Source organism: Tachypleus tridentatus, chromosome 6 (assembly GCF_004210375.1).
Source record: "Tachypleus tridentatus isolate NWPU-2018 chromosome 6, ASM421037v1, whole genome shotgun sequence".
Taxonomy (NCBI): domain Eukaryota; kingdom Metazoa; phylum Arthropoda; class Merostomata; order Xiphosura; family Limulidae; genus Tachypleus; species Tachypleus tridentatus.
In genome coordinates this window covers 155,252,011-155,265,784 of record NC_134830.1, presented here as the reverse complement: position 1 = coordinate 155,265,784, position 13,774 = coordinate 155,252,011, and the positions used below count along the sequence as shown (strand labels likewise).

General features: G+C 30.7%; 1 long non-coding RNA gene across 1 annotated transcript; it reads right to left on the bottom strand.

Moving 5' to 3' along the window:
- Positions 1-9,310: 9,310 nt before the first annotated feature.
- On the bottom strand, positions 9,311-13,528 carry LOC143251509 (uncharacterized). The gene is made up of 3 exons (XR_013028610.1): positions 12,815-13,528; positions 10,711-11,118; positions 9,311-9,476 (listed from the first exon to the last, which is right to left on the bottom strand). It is a non-coding gene; the product is annotated as an uncharacterized LOC143251509 (long non-coding RNA).
- Positions 13,529-13,774: the final 246 nt, after the last annotated feature.

The window sequence follows — 13,774 nt, the reverse complement described above, 5'->3', positions numbered from 1 at the left end:
CATAATAGTAAGAGGCACTGAAACTGAAGAGAATAATCTATTAACAAAATAAGAGAAAGTAAAACTGAAAATGAGGATGAATTAGAAGTAATTTAGGATAAGTCATGTAAATATTAAACAAAATAAAGATGTGTTAATAAATAACTTGTGTTCCTGATAAAAAACTGAAAACGATTACTAAAGCATATGTAAAGACCATTGTAACTAGACACGTTGTACTCAAGAATTTACTGTCACATATAGAAAGATAATAAAAGAAATTTCACAGTTTTTATATACCAAAAAAAAAAAACCTGAAACAACTGCTTTTCGTTCAGCTCCTACCGTATTAGTAGAAATATTCAGAAGAACTGTGTTGGATACGACGTTTCAATGCTGTGAGAAAGATCAGAAAACTTGGGAAGAGCTGGTTCATTTATTACAAAGTGCTCAAAATGAGTCTAGTTTGGCAATTCCTGTTTTTTTCAACTACATGAGTGAGATCTAATGCTGCCTATGGAAAAGGTCATGACCTATAAAGTATTTAATCATGCAGTGGATTATGATTACAAGACTGAGAATGCTCATGGCTTTTGAGTTAACAATTAAACATTTAACAACAGCTGCTAAACATAGAGAGAAACGAGGAAATATGTTTGTTTGTTTAGAATGTCGCGCCAACAACTCGAGGGCTATCTGCGCTATCCGTCTCTAATATCCCAATGTAAGACTAGAGGAATGGCAGCTAGTTATCACCAACCACCGTCAACTCTTGGGCTACTCTTCTACCAACAAAGAGTGGAATTGAACGACACATTATGACGCCCTATGGCTGAAAAGGCGATTATGTTTTGGTGTAGCAGGGATTCTAACCTGCAACCCTCTGATTACGAGTCGAAAGCCTTAAACCACCTGGTTATGCCGGTCCTGTGCACAATGTAAAATGAGAGGTTCTCGTGTACATTATATACACGTGCGTGTGTGATTGCGGGTCGAGTTACTTAACTACATGGCCATGCCGGGACCAATTAAATATAAGGATAAAAATTAATGATATAAAATTAACAGTTAAACTATTTTTTTATCTTGTTAAAATAGGAAATAGCATGAAACTAGTAAAGCTATGGAAAGGCCTTCTCAGAGTCCTAAAACAAACAAGTTGAATTTATTTTGAAATTCAAGAAATCCATCGAAAACGAAAACAGTTGGTACGTGTTAATAGATTAAAGAAACTGAAGGAAAGAAAACCATATCAGTACGTATATATGACTGATGAAAACCAGACGACTAATAAAAATAAAATATTGAATTTAATTACTCGAATAAACTAGATTTTTCTTATGATGATGAAGAGATAAGTGAAGCCGAGATATATAATTAAACGTTAGATGACATTAATACCATATTAGGTGGTGAAAGTGTTGAAACAGAGGGTCAAGTGCCGTCAACATCACTTTGCCCAAGGACAGTTTGTCAATAACGCCTACAACGACGTAAGTTTATAGTGTTAAAGATGATTATAGGGGTAGATTAAGTGGTCCTGTGCCAACTCAACCTGAAGTAATGCTTACCACTACGAAACGAGAAGTGAAATTCATTCGACAAGTAGCTGTATTTACAATAAAAAATGACATTGATAGAGTTAATGTTAGCCCTGATGACGAAACTGGCGGTCTGCAACAAGCTTATATCAATATGTTGAGAGAAATGCATAGCTGTAATTAGAATTACGTGGACAACATAGGATGTGTATGAACATTGCTGTGTAGTTGTATAGATATGTGGTGTGGTTATAAGGCTCTTGTCTTTATATGTTTTGATAGTTCATACATCTGTAGATTTACTACGATAATTATTCTATGGATGAGTGTAAACATGGCGGCAGAAAGTGAGTATTGTACCACTAAAAATAAGACGGGCATGATTCTTATTGAAGAAAGAAATTTTATGTTGTCAGAAGATAGGTGGATAATTCTTGAAAATGAACCATTTCCACAGTAAGTTTGCTTAATAGTTTGAATAGGAAAAGAACTAATATTGTTCGAGAAATCTTTTTACGTAAGTTAGTTTCGATGACAGTGGTTCGTATAATATGACGTAATTTCAAGTGACAAATCAAGGAACAGCTTGTGTTTAGTAAGGATCTTACAGGAAATATAAATTAATAACTATAATATCTAAGATAAAGACGGGTCCGGTGCTGCCTTTGACTAGTTCATGGATAATATTACGTATGAACAACTTCACTCCTTTACCCAAAAAAAGAGTTTAAAAATTATTAAAAAAACAGCTAAATTCAATAACATTCCACGAAAGAGGACGAAGAGGAACCACAACGTTCCTGAACACCCCAGTTGGAAAGAGAATTCTTCTGATTTCTCTCTCTCTAAACTAAACCCCTGCCACGTTAATTTGCGTTTGCGTATCTAAGATAAACGATATCTTCTTAAGATAGAAAATTTGTTATTTGATTTGAAGGATACTAGAGATATCTTTACGATTTCCGATCGGACTTCACAAAAAACGTGGTTTAATAGACGCTGGAGAAAATTTTTCAAAATTTTTGTTCGGAAAAGCAACAATAGAAGATTTATGTGAATTAAACCAGAGAAAATAACATCAAATACAAGTATATATAGAAATGGTTATTTTACAGGTGAATAGGGTGGGCGGGATGGAGAAATAAACTTTAAAGTTGGTTTTAAAGAATGGTTGTATTGATGTATAAAATGGAAGCTTTTTCTTTGTTTTGTTTTTTTTACCAATTCTGGGTAGCGAGGAAATGATGTCATATTGCCATATTTTTCAGCATTTAACGTTCGAAGAATGTATTTTACGCTATTTTAATTTATAAAAAGATACCAACTGAATCCTGGATTATTTTACCAGGTCTAAAACGTTAAACTTTTTATTCAACTTTTGCTTTCTTCACAACTGAAATAAAATTCGTTCTGATGGTACTTCTAGGCCTAAAATCTTATGGTGATGTTACATATTTATTTTCTCTTAAGTATAAGGAAAATTAAATATTTAATATGTAACGTTGAGGCCTGATATACTTTCTGGTAAGTTTATACGGGAAAATATCAGTTTGCAACGCCTACACCTCAAGAGTGATTTTTTTATATTTTAAAACGATGGCAACGTTTCACACAAACTTACACACACATACGATTAGAATATTACAAGTCTCAATGAGTTTAATTTTCGTTAGGGCTAACTTTCCATTCTACCTTTTTTGTTATATTTTGGAGTGGTCTTCCCTTTTACATTGGTGTTTTTCTAAGTTAATGTCACTGTTAAATTAATGTAATGCAAGTATGAGCCACCACAAGCATACCCAAGAGTTTATAAAATGTACATTAAGAAGGTTGTTATTTGTGATATATTATGAAAAGAATAAACTACATTTTGTATTGTTCTGTTGTCATGAAGAAATTCACTTTCCAGATTTTTTTATTTCACCTTAAACAGCTGTTAATTGAAACTATAACGTGTATAAAAAATATTATCTTATGAGAACTCGAGTTGTTAATCACACATGATATACCAGCGGGAAAAAAGTTGTTATAAAATAAGTTTCTGTCAGTGAAAAGCAGTCTAAACTAAACTCACATAACATAATGTAACTGTATATAACCTAAACACAAAAGGAAAGTTTGAGTGTAATAGATAAATAAATAATAATAAATTGATAAAATAAAAACAAATTAATTTTTTTTCACATAAAATAATTCAGATTGCATTGAAGAGAAACAAATAACTCTGTAATTTACTTTTGGACAAACTGACGATATAAACACCATAAACATTATTTTTATGATGTCGGATTTGCAAATACATCTGAAGAAAAAGCTAAATATAGAGTACAACATTTCTTTTAGTAAAACCAATGATAGAAAGTTACATCCCATTTTCATTACTGACAGCTATGGCCTTAAGAATCATTGCGTCATATCACTACTTTATCTAAATACGTAAACTTCAAGAATACTTTAAACATAGCCAACTAACTTACAGCTGATATCAACGACTTTTACCTTATCGCAATCTAATGAACATGAGGACAGTGGGAAGTGTTCTACAGTTTATTCTATATTACCGAAAAAATAAAACTAAATTTCAAAACAACGTTTTTTATTTAACATTAAGTTTATAGTAATTTCAAGTATATATTGTTCCTTCACTAAAAACCTAAAGTTTGTTAATTGAATAAAGTTCACATTTCAGAACACCATTTCTATCGGCGATAATTCAGATCCTAAGACGTTGTGAAAATAAAAACATATATAAAGTGTTATTTAACTTGAGATAACACCTCATATTGTTTATGTTGTTAAAAGTAAGTTATTTAATTAACGTTAATGACTTTTAAACGATTGGGAAAGTTCATTCGTGACGACGAGAAACTTAATTGAAGTGGAAATGTATCTGAAGACGTTTGGTTTGGATATTGAAACATTTCTTAAGATAAAGAAGAGAACAACGTTTCCACCTTATTAGGTCATCTTTATGTTTATAAATAGTAAGAAATTTTCTCTTTGTTAATCTGAGGACGTTTATGTTTTAAAACATCTGTTAATTATTTGATTACTGTTGTAATTGGTTTCAATATGCACTACAAATTAATCTATATGTTTAATTTGTTTATTTATATAATTCTCGTTAAATATTCATATAAACCACGTATATATATATCACTGTAATGTAATGTAACAAATAATATATCACACACTCTATTACACTTATGAATCTCCTCTTCTTACAGCTACTTGTAAAGTAGAAGTTAAAATGTTTTATTCTTACCCTTTAATAAAAGTGAAAATTACTTGTACTGCACAAATACAGATATCCTCTCTATTCTCCTATCGACTTATCGATGACTTTTGTGACTTAAATCGCTAATATCAAGGGTAGGTTATTTGCAATAAATAAAATTCAGATAGCACTGTTGCTTTCCATTAAATAAAGAAGGTGACCTAAGGCCCTAATGCTTCTCATTTTAATCACAATACGTTTTAAATGGGTATAAATTTTAGCTTTTAAATATTACATATTAGAAAATCAATTAACTATCAGAAAGCAGCAAATTCTTTAAATATTCAACACTTTTAGAAAAGTAAAGATAACACAGCAGCTCCTTCCAAAAAATAACAAACCAGTGACGATATGACGTGATAGATATTAAAACACCACACTATGCATTCTTATATCATGTGAGATAATACTGACATTAATAAAAAATACAGGATTATGTCCTTACCGTTAACCTTAAACAATTCGTTAGCTCTAACTGTGGAAATGTCAGAGGAAGATATGTTGAAATGTGTAGAATGTCCACTTAGAGCATGTGACCACAAACCATGTAAAAAATAGAATGGGTTATCACTAACCCATCTTAATCTCATAAAATTAATCTTATGACATATTCCTTATATTACGGCTAACAATATGTATAAATATTATTCACTAGATATATAATCATACTCTGATCACCATTGGTTCATTAAATCAGAACTTCGTGAATACAGTAAAACCGTTTCAGTTTTAACAGTCATGATGAATCTTATCAAATTCCCAATAAATTGTCAAACTGTTTTCCTATATCACAGTAAAACTGTAACCATGCAGGAATTATGAAAGTGTTAACGTAAACTAAAGCCAATGTGCTCCTTCTTCTACTCTGTTTTTTGTTAATTGTTGTAAAAGAAACGACCAAAAAAAATAAATAAAATTAATTTATATTGGGACTTGAATTGCCAAATATGGAGAAATCTATAAATTTAAGTTTTATTCTTTTTAATGTTCTGGAATATAGTGACATTTAAGCCTCTGTGCTGCAGCTGAACGAGTCACACACCTTAACGTGTTTGGCCATGGCGGGCCAGGAAGTGTAGCAGAAATAAGACAGAAAATCATAATTTCGTAGAATTTTCCAAAATCAAGGCAAGTATTTAATAACAATGACAAACATTAATTTGTTTCATCAGATATAAAAGCAAATAATGTTTATTTCAAAAGAGTGTTAGTAAATTACCATATGTTAATTGCAAATGTTATGTTACATCACAAGTGTTTTAGAAAATTATCTCACGTTTGTTACAAGTACGGTTTTATGTCATAAATGTTTCAGTTAAATATTGTTGCTCTTTGCATGCCCTTTAAGAAGAAAAACTATCTTAGAATTATAGAGTTTTGTGTTACAGTTTAGATCGATAAATTAATTTTTTTGCACTAAAAAAACGTTCAGAGAGACTGTATCATTAAATACAATTTCCGATACATTTTATCCCAGTATGGAAATTAAAGTCCAGTCATATTATAAGCCGTTATAGTCCGCATAGATACCGTACAACGCAGTACAGAAACTGTTGAATTTTGCACCAGTAAAGAATATTCAGATACATTTTATCCCAGTACAGAAAGTTCAGAGATATTGTACGACTATATAACAAACGTAAATTAAGACACACGTTAGTTAGTCTTGCAGACAAAACAAGCTCTACGGTGCGTCCAATAATTATTTCTTATTTACTTAATGTTCTATGTTTCACATTAAAGACAACTGAACAGATAGCTCGATGTGGCTTTGCCATCGTGAAAACTCACATACAACTGAATATAAATAAACTTACTGAACGCTATTTTCTACAGACACGTGCTTGTATCGTAACAATGTTTTCTCAGTTGGCACTCCATGTATGCTTAACAACTCATGTTCTCATTAAATAAGTTACTTTACCAACTTTATTTTTTTCAATTAACAGCTCTTGAAGAATGTATAAATAAATCTCAAATCAATTCAAGTGTTTGATATACTTTACTATCATGTTTCTGAGCATAGTTGTGTTCTTCTAATATATGTTTCAATTTTGTTTAAGGTTACTTTCAGTAACCTTATTGATTATAATGTCTGTAATATATTTAATTTATAATATGTATAATGTTTGTTGTATTCAATGGGTAACTTAAATAGCATTCCGAAAACTATGTTTGACGTATTTAAGACTGTATATATACAAACATGCTTAGAGTGTGGTTATAATACTATTACGATGAACACTTCTACTTGTTCAAAATCTTTAAAGAACTATTTAGAATATGTAACGGTTTACAATGTAATAGATCTAACACTAATGTCTCATGTGATGTGTAAATCTATGTTATTATGTTTATCAGTTTTTCGTTTTATTCACTTTTCATTATGATTATTCAACATTATTAGTTTGATATCTTGTTTGGAAACAACCTAAATTATATGGGAAATTGTCAACATTATGACTGATAATACGTATAAATCTTATTCTGAATCACCTATATTAATCACTCAATTAATTATCAAATTCTGATCCCCATTGGTTGATAAGATCAGAAGCTACTGAATATAACAAACTGCTTTACTTTTAACAGTTTTAATGAATCTTATTAAACTCGACAATAAATGTCATATTGTTTTAATATATCACAATAAAACTGTTGAAATGCAGAAAACCTGGAAATGTTACGTAAAGTAAAGCCAGTGAGTTCGTTCCTCCATACTGTTTCAAATAACTATTGAAATGGAAAAGACGAAAATAGATCAATAAAAGTATTTCATGTTGCAACTGGAATTGACAAAAATGGAGAAATATGTAAACTTAAGTATAGTTTTTCTTAAATGATCTGAAACCATGATTTCCTTTGATAAATGCAATTTTCTTATCAAAAGTTTTCTGGAATATGGCGTCATCTAGTTTGACTCGAACAGTGTATGCCTGTCGATTAATGAGATTTTAAATTAAAATTATGATAAAACACATCTAATAATGGTTTCTGACTGTATATGTGGTAAAGCATCCAATGTGAAACTTTATTAGACTGACAACTGCTGCTTTCATTTGTTAAAATCAAAATAGATTGTTAGATAACATAGCATCTAATAAAATGAACTGTATTATGAAAGAGAGCTTTTACTGTAGCTAATCTTACTTCATATTTCTTAAAAGTACTTGGAGAATTGGTTAATTACCTATCAAAATTCATCTGTTAGTGTCACGTGATAGTGTGACCCAATAATATTATTGCATAAGGAGTTTTGAATTATGTTCCTTAGATCTTTTGCAATATTACCTTGACCTAATAACTTGAATTCCATACAAGGTATTTTGCTTTTATAAGTAGATTTTCCATAAGTTACGTAAACTTCGAAATAAATATTCATTTTTTTACTATCACGTAAAAATTATTTACAAATCGGTAACAAAACAAACTCCTACTTAGTTCAATTTATTATTTCCTTTATCACAATGAATATTTTATAGTATTATGTTTCTGAAGAAAAATATAAACTGATGAAAAGAGAATAAAATTGATAACAAATGAATATATATCTTTATTCATCTAGAATTTTTTTGGAAATACTCGTCTCTCATTTTCAAATCTACATGTCGTTGTCTTTCCATTTCTAAATGTATCAGCTTGGTATCAGTTGACTCTATGAAGCCATTGTTTCTTTATCCAGTGTTTATTACGTGCTTTGCTGGCCTTTTTAAACAAAAATTTGAAAACTTTGTATAATTTGATTGTCAACTTTACGAGAATTTCGAAGGTACCGATTAACCAGTTGTACCAGATACATATGTTATAATTGTGTAGAACACCTTTCATATTTCTTTTGGCACAATTAATGTATAATTGCTCTCATATCGTTCATAGACTTTGTTCCTAGCAATGCTATTAGTTCATTTAGCAATATAATTGCAACAAACTAGTGAACGTTTAAATGAAAGAAAACGTGAAACAAAATAATACTTCCCAACAACCTAGTAGTAGACAAGGCCACCAATAGAGAAACATTAATTTTTAAACAAATATTTTACAAGCCTCATAATATTTTGCTTAATAATAAGAAGTGTGATACAGGTTACAGTGAAGTATCAGTACATACGTGCATAAAACAATGATGATTATAGAACAACAATGATTTTATAAAAGATGTTGTGAAAGTTTCCGCTGCTCGTTTAGCGTTCAGTTTAGTCTGTAATTAGTTGATGCTATCAGCTGGCTTACAGATCAAATATCGATAACAATAATGTGAGTACAGATAAAAGATAAATTTCAGGATCAAACATTTCACCACGTGGTAATATTTCTTCTAGAACATTTCTTCTTCGAATTGTCAACACTCGAAATATGTTCTACATAAATTAACCTAAGGAAGCATTTCAACCTGTATCGAAAAATGTTCCTGTAACAGGAGAAACACACAGAGAGATAGATTAACGAAAGTTTTCTTTTAAGCGTAAATTACACTTTATTTCTTATTTGATTCAGTTTATTCTTTTGTGTTTTCTATAACCACAAAATAATCAAACTAAATTTCAATGCAATTTTTTATTTCAATATTCAGTTTACAATAAGTTCAAGAATATATTTTTCTTGCACTATATAACCTTCTGGTGTTATTTGAATAAAGGTAAGATTTCAGAATATCATTTCTATCAGCGATAATCCGGATCCTAAAAAGCAGTGAAAAAAGAAAACGTATATGAACTTTCATATCAATTGAATTAAAACCACAGAACTGTCGATGTTGTCATAAGTTATTTTAATAACTTTAATGATTTTTTAAAAGATAAGGGAAGTTTATTCGTATTCACGAGAAACTTTATTGAAGTAAAAAATTAATCTCAAGACATTTGGTATGGGTATTAAAACTTTTATTCAGATAGAGTTGGGAACAATGTTTCCACCTTCTTAGTTTAACTTCAGGTTAACACATAGCTGCAAACTTTCCCTTTGTTAATCTCAGGATGTTTGTGTTTTAAAAATACTACTAATTATTTTGTTACAGTTGTATTTGGTTTCATATGAACTATTCAATAATCTGTATATATACACACACGTAAATTTTCTATTTATATATGTTCAATTTGCATAAAATGTTTATATAACAGACTTATATATAAATATCTTGTGTGAGATATAACGTATCACACAGGTTATTCAACTTATGAATCTCCAACTCTTTCTTCACAGTTACATGTAAAGTAGAAGTTAAAATGTTCCAATCTTAACCTTTAATAAAACTGAAAATTTCCATTCTGTACAAATACAACAATTCTCTCTCATTTCCCAACGAGTTAGCAATGACTTGAGTGAATTTAATCACTAATATCTGGAGTCGGTTCTATGCGATTACAAATTTCTCATAGCCCAGTGTGTAGCTATACTTTAAGAATACAACTTGACGTAAGACACTTATGTTTCTTATTTCAGAACTAATCATTTTTTTAATGTGTAGAAATTTTAAGCTATTAGACATTACACATTATTTAGAAAACAAATTACTTTTCTTAACCTTAAGAAAGCAGCATTTTTTTAAATATTCAGAACTTTTAAAAATAGTAAAGTTAACAAAGCAGGTTCTTCCAAACCACTGACGATATTGTATGACAGTTATTAAAAGAGCAGACTATGCATTCTTATATCATGTGATAAAATATTCCCATTAATAAAAGAAATATTACATATGTCAAGAATTTTGATGATTTTGGGCTGCACTTTTTCCAATGAGAGTGCAAGCACGTTTGACACCATAGGAATTTGAACACGCGATCTACAGACTCACAAGTCGAGTTTAATGGTCAGTGGTTAAATTGATTAAATTTATTCGAAACTCTTTCGTATTTAAATTTTGAGATACTCATTTATTTATATTAACTTCAACATCGAAATTAATTGAGCTCTTACCAATTATCATCCAGCAGTGTGATTCTAAGCATCCAAATAAAAACTTTCATTTCTTGTTAGTTCACTATCCCAATAATCTTTCTCTTAGATCATTTCCGAACTCAATTTCTGATTGTTTTGCTGTTCGTGTTTCTCTTCCCAACCCACCTCTTAAGTTAAGGCCACTGTCATAACCCAATCCAAAGTTTGGGTCTTTTCAAACATATTCTTGTATTTTCCATTTCCACTACCTATTACGAATCCTGGTTTACCGGTAAAACCACTTTTATTCCCATCTCTTTGAACAGCGCTCCTATTTCACCTTTTATCTTTATGACCACCATAACCATTGTAAATGTTTTCGGTTATTTCGTTCCTGACGTCACTTCTGACAGTGTGGACGATAATAATCAAAAGTAGAAAGAAAACCTGAAAAATTAAACAGCAAAAATCATTTCCCTTATGAAACTATGACCAATAAAAAACAAACAAGCTACTCGCTTGGTCTGTGAGGAAGTTGTGTATATCCATAGTTATTTTACAGACACAAACAGATACACAAACACAAACTCGTACAATGTAACTCAGCCTATCGTATAACAATCTCCCCATAAAGCTTTAAGATTTTATTGTAAAATGTTCTTATGTAGAATATATTACTATAAAACAAATGGCATTATTCTTCTAAAGTCTAAATCGTTTAGCCTAACTTGTATAAATAATTATATTTGAAATTTCAAAAGATTGAAAATATACTGAATCTAGTCAACATAAACGTTATTTTACTGGTGTTGGGATAGATACCATACGAAGAGCATGGTGGGAAATTCGACATAATTCCTCCTGTTTTTTGTTTCATATAAAGAGAACATTTGTCAAAGTGCTGTTTTACTGGGAATTCTTTTATACTATATATAAGTGCCATTTTAAGAATTGCGTTATCTATTTTATCATACTTACAATGTCCCGAAATTTGATCAGTAATTAATTTTTGTCTAATTATACTGGGGAACACTTTTTCAGTAACTTTGAGTTGCATTGGATATTTTAACTGATTCTGAAGGAGTTTTAGGCGCTGATTTCAAATCTGAAATTAGTGTTTCTCTACAAGCTCTAGTTTGTATGCAATTTGAGGTTAATGAAATTGTACAAATGTGAACTTGCGTAAACCATGAATAAGCATTTTCACGTCCTTATATATAGATAGCTTCTAATATTTTGATCATTCTTCTTTTGTTTCAGATCAAACATGGCTTCCAAAAATAGATATCATTGGAGAAACAAGCCTGATGCCTTCTGCTACATATGCGGATGCTACACACTCAATCGTCAGAGACGTAACATATCCTCGTTCGTCAAGCGTGCCTACAAGGCATATTTTGAAGTTCATCTTGGTGATCAAGACAAGCAATGGGCTCCTCATGTTGTGTGCCACAATTGTGAGGAAATGCTTCGAGACTGGACCAAAGGAAAACGCAATGGTCTGCCTTTTGGTGTTCCAATGATTTGGCGCGAGCCCACCAACCATGTAACTGACTGTTATTTCTGCGTGGTAAACACAACGGGTGTTGGGAAGAAAAACCGACATAAGATTACGTATCCGAACATTCCCTCAGCTATTCGGCCTGCTCTGCAATCTGAAGAAGTTCCTGTTCCAGTTTTCAAAGGCTTGCCTTCATTGGACGATAAAGACATTGGACATGATACAAGCGAACAAGACAGTTGTGACAGTGAATTGTCAGAAAAGTGTACACAATCGGAGAACTGTTCTTCTGAATCTGAACCTTTCCACGTTCCGAAATTGATAAGCTATTCCTATAATTTCCTATAATAACGAAAAATTAAAAAATAAATAAAAATGTCAAATTGCATAAAATTTGTAGCTTGCAGACAAAAATCGACTTCAGATTTGAAATCAACACACTCAAATTGACTATAGAAAGGTCTTTTTTTAAATGCAACAAAATGAGTGTTCCCCAGTGTTATCTCATATTATTCTGCGTAGAGAAGTGCTACTTTTTATACTGAAATAATACCACACAACAAATACAACTATTTGTCTCCGATGAGTTGTGTTACAGTTTAACCAATAATTAACTTATAGAATAAACTGTAGAAGACTTACCACTGTTTTCATCTTCATTAGAGGGCGATAAGGTAAAAGACGTTGATAGCACCTGTAAGTTAGTCGGTTATGTTAAAAGCATTCTTCAAGTTTTCGTATTTACCAAACGTGGGGATATGACGCAATCATACTGAAGGCCATAGCTGTGAGTTACGAAACTCTCGAATGTTATATGACAAATTATGCGAAGGTCATATTTCATAATTGGCTATTTCGTCAGATTTATTGCGAAACGAATTTAGATAACAAATGAACGCAACAAATTTCACAAAATGTTTTTAATTTCTTTTGGATACTGGTGTATTTTCAAAATCCGTCATCATGACAAATAGACATTATGGTGTTTATATCGTCAGTTCTTCGAAAAGTAAATTACAGAATAATTTGTTTCTCTTTCTTGAAATCTGAATTATTTTATGTGAAAAATTTATTTGTCTTCTATTTTACATTTTATTATTATTTATTTGTTTTTCATACTCCTGTTAAGTTTAGGATAAGTAAACTGACGTTATGTTTTGTGAATCTTTCACTCTGAGTTATTAATGACAACATTATGTGTAAAGTTCTCATTTTACTTAAATTATACGTTTCACGGTGGTTCCAATAATTATTTCTTATTTACTTAATGTTCTATGTTTCACAGTAGAGACAACTGAATACACGGAAAACTCAGACAGATAGCCGGATGTGGCTTTGCTGTAATAAAAGCACATATATAAATAAACTTACCGATCGCTATTTTCTATTGACAAGTACTTATATCATCAGAGTTTCTTCTCAGTTGGTATAGAATGTAAGAGTAACCTCTCATGTTGTCGTTAAATAAATTTCTTTATATAGTATACTTATATCGTATTCCGCAATCTATATTTGCCTTTTACAAGCCGGTCGGTAAAGAAACACGCATTCAGCAATAGATATTACACATATATAGTGTGGTTGTAATAATATTATGATAAA